The following is a 4,158-nucleotide window of genomic DNA, read 5'->3' as shown; positions in this document are numbered from 1 at the left end:
TCACGTTCGCTATTCAACAGATCTCCTCATTCCTCTTTCTTAGCTTGGTTCATAGCATTATTGATTGTACATCTCTTATACCCCATTTCCTCAAATCTGTTGCCTAGCTCCACTGATTCTTTGGTTAAACCCTCACCTGTGTTAAAACATTTTTTGTCCCTTAGCAAGTCCGAATCTTATCTGATATTTAGGGTGTGAAGACGTTGCATGTAACAGACTGTTAGTAGTTGTATCTTTCCTGTGTAAATGACTGCAAAGGTTCCCATTGTCAACAAATAGACAACAATCCAAAAATGTTAGTGTCTCTCTGCTATACTTTAAACTATGATCAGTGTTACCCCACCCTTCATTAAGTATCTTATGAAACTGCTTCAAGTTGTCCTGTGGCTGTTTAAAATGTTTAAAAAGTCAATAAAGCGTTAACAAAGAATCACTTTGACATCACATTTTGAAATGTACTGTTCATTGTTCCAGACTTTCTCATTTTTACCTATAAGTTTACAAATGAAGGTGTGAATTTTCAACCCACTACTGTTCCTTTATTTTGTCTGTTTAGGCATTCTTGATTAAAAAAACTAAGATGAATCTAGACAATTCTGTTCCAATTTTATTACAGGAAACAAAATTAGCAGCACCCATTAACAAAATATTGTCATTGCCTTATCTCCTCTATCATGATCTATACAAGTGTAGAATGTTTCGACCTTCCTGAGTGCCATGATATAATTTGTTTCCCATGGAATGTCTTCTTTTCATGTCTGCATGTATTGATGTCTCAAATATAACAAGGTACGGTTGTCACCATTGGTTTAAGAAATGGGTCAACATAAAATTATATATAACACATATGTATTCAGTGAGACATCCTATAACTATAATAATGGGTCTGCCTGGAAGTGAAACTATTTTCTTAGTAATCGTGGAAAAAAATTAACTACACAGAGAGGGAGATTATGTTCACCGGTGTGTTTATTTTTATTTAACATCAGATATCATATCTAACTGTCACGACGCACGTGCTGCTGGCGCCTGGAAACCGCAGATCTAGTGGCGTAGGTCTTGAGGGTTCGGCTTTGGCCCAGAAAGGGGCGACTCTTTCTAGTAGCCACGGTGCTGCAGGCAGTGGAAACGTCAAGAACAGACCGTGCCCTTTAGAATTAGTGCCAGAGGGAAAAAACCCCAATAAAGGGGAAAAAACCTCAAAAAAATGGATTCCTGAAACGAAAACAAAACCAGGAATCAAACAGGAACAAAATGCAGGTAAATGCAAAATTGAAAAGATTCAGAACCGAAGGCTAAGAATCAGGAGCGAAGACACAATCTGAGCAGAAAGTGATGCAGCGCAAGGAAAGGGAGAAAACAGAGCCCTTATATACCAAGAAACAGGAAGTGACCAACAGGAAGTAAAAAGACACCATTTTAGATAGGGAAAAAGTACATAGGATAGAATAGAACAGGAACCATAGAAAATAGGGACCAAGGAATGCTGGGAAGAAAAAGGTAACATGGGAAGGGGGAAAGACATAAAGAAAGGACAAAAAATGCCTCGAAAAGGTAAAGAAGAAAAAATAGAAGAAGAAAGAAAAAGAAACAGGTAAGGAGGGGTCAGGGGAGAACAGGGACACCACAGAAGGCAGAGCGAGGCCCAACATAATATCTGGGGCCTCGCGCTGTACAAAGAAGACTCGGGGCGCGCCGCGTCCTGAGAACGCGCTGCGCGGTGCGAGCCGATTGCTCGGCTCGCGCCGCACCACGCAGCGCAACAGTAGGTCCCCCCCCCGAAGGTCCAGGTTTGAAGGGAAACAAACGATGAAAACGAGAAATCAAAAGAGGGGCGTGAACAGAAGAAGCATCTTCCCAAGAGCATTCACTAAGAGGATAACCCTTCCAGTGAACCAAATACTGAAGACGCCGGTGAAAAAGGCGAGAGTCACAAATTTCGTGAACCTCATATTCAGGGACATCATTCACCAACACAGGAGGAGGACAAGGAAACTGACGAGAGAAAGGATCAGGGACATAAGGTTTGAGTTGGGATACATGAAAGACCGGATGAATTTTCCAAGTATGAGGCAAGCGAAGACGAACAGTGACAGGATTGAGCAACTGAAGAATACGAAAAGGCCCATAATAGCGAGGCGTGAACTTATTCAGAGAAAGACGAGAGGGCAAGAATTTGGAAGAAAGCCAGACTTTATCCTGAGGGTGATAATCGGGAGTGGGTCCACGTTTCTTATCAGCGATCTTCTTCATATACCTCTTAGTGTGCAATAAATTAGATCTAATGAGCTTATGGTGTTGCAGGAGACGTTTGGAAAAAGATGTAATGGCAGGCAGAGGAGAGGTATATTGAGGAGCAGTAGGAAAAGAGGTCGGATGATAGCCATAGGAACAGAAAAAGGGAGTGACCTTGGAGGCACTATGGACAGAATTGTTGTAGGAATATTCAGCAATAGGAAGATAAGTGTTCCAGTTGCTTTGGCTGGTCGGACCGCCGGGATCCGGATGGCGGTGGGGGGGGTCGCGGGGCCCCTGGGGGCCCCTGCAGTGCCCATGCCACTGGCATGGGCATTGCAGGGGCCCCCGTAAGAGGGCCCCTACATGTATTTCACTGTCTGCTGCGCAGACAGTGAAATACGCGACGGGTGCAACTGCACCCGTCGCACAGCTTCCACTCCGCCGGCTCGATTCCGAGCCGGCTTCATCGTGGAAGCCTCTTTCCCGCTGGGCTGGCGGGCGGTCTGAAGGCGACCGCCCGCCAGCCCAGCGGGAAAGTCAGAATTACCGCCGCGGTCTTTCGACCGCGGAACGGTAATCTGACGGCGGGACTTTGGCGGGCGGCCTCCGCCGCCCGCCAAGGTCAGAATGAGGGCCTATGTCCTTTGGCTGCCTTTCTTATGACAATCATTTTATCTTCCTGTAATGTTTTCAAAGTTTCTTTCTCTGCTTTTGTCACATTGTTCCACAGATTTACATCTTCTCAATATCTTCCCAAACACATTGTTGAAAAAGCTCAATGCTATTCTTAAAGGTTGGATTTGGTACAAAGGGAGACTTTAATCTATGTCCTATGTCAAAAAGGTCATGACTATTAATGTGTCAGAGAACAGCAATGTGTAAATCCTATGTTAAACCTGAAATGGAAAGATCACTCTTTTCATCTATTGTATGTAAATCAACAAAATCTCTCACAGTTTTGTGTGTGTTAGAATGATCTCTAATACCTCTGTTTCCTTTTGATGGTTTCATTTCAAAGAATGTTATAAATGTTGGTTTCCCTATAAAGAAAATCTGCTTTAAATTCAAAAAGATTAAAATGAGAGTCTTTACAGATAGGTAATCTAGCAGGAAGTTTTACTTCTACTTCTGAGAACACCTTCTCTGACTAATTGAGTTGTTAATGTATTTTCGTTTCTTCTCTTGACTGTGGTCGGGCTGTAGAATCCTGTTTTTTGGCTTTTGACTTTTGATTTCAAACCTTCTCCCTCTTCTCTGTCCTCCTAAACTTCAAGCATTCAAACTACATCAGCCAAACCTCAATTTCCTCTCTTTGTCTAACAAAAAGACTTTATCATTATAATGACTTTATCATTAGCATTATTTAGCAAATATCCCATCATAAAATTATGCCAAACCAATAACACTGAATGATTGAAACTTTTCACAAGTTAATCGATAGTGGGATTCAATTTAGATGTGGTGTAATTTACATAGATTCATTAAGTATTAATGGTAAAGAGATTAATAATGGGAATATGATGTAGTTTAGACAAGAAAACTCATGTGTGGTTGTAGTGGTTACATTTGCTAAAGAACAGGTTTTGAATCTTAAATAATTTTATTCATGAACATTGCACTATAGATTGAATTTACACGACAAAATGGGAATAGGTTGAAAAACTGACATGTTCTCAAATATTACATGTAGGGCCTGATTCCAACTTTGGAGGACGGTGTTAAACCGGCCCAAAAGTGGCGGATATACCACCTACCGTATTACGAGTCCATTATATCCTATGGAACTCGTAATACGGTAGGTGGTATATCCGTCACTTTTGGGACGGTTTAACACCGTCCTCCAAAGTTGGAATCAGGCCCGTAGTGTATTATGATAATTACAATGATAATTTGTGAACTGCCTAAATAATTGACTGAATA

Source organism: Pleurodeles waltl, chromosome 7 (genome assembly GCF_031143425.1).
Source record: "Pleurodeles waltl isolate 20211129_DDA chromosome 7, aPleWal1.hap1.20221129, whole genome shotgun sequence".
Lineage (NCBI taxonomy): Eukaryota > Metazoa > Chordata > Amphibia > Caudata > Salamandridae > Pleurodeles > Pleurodeles waltl.
This window is presented reverse-complemented; position numbering follows the sequence as displayed.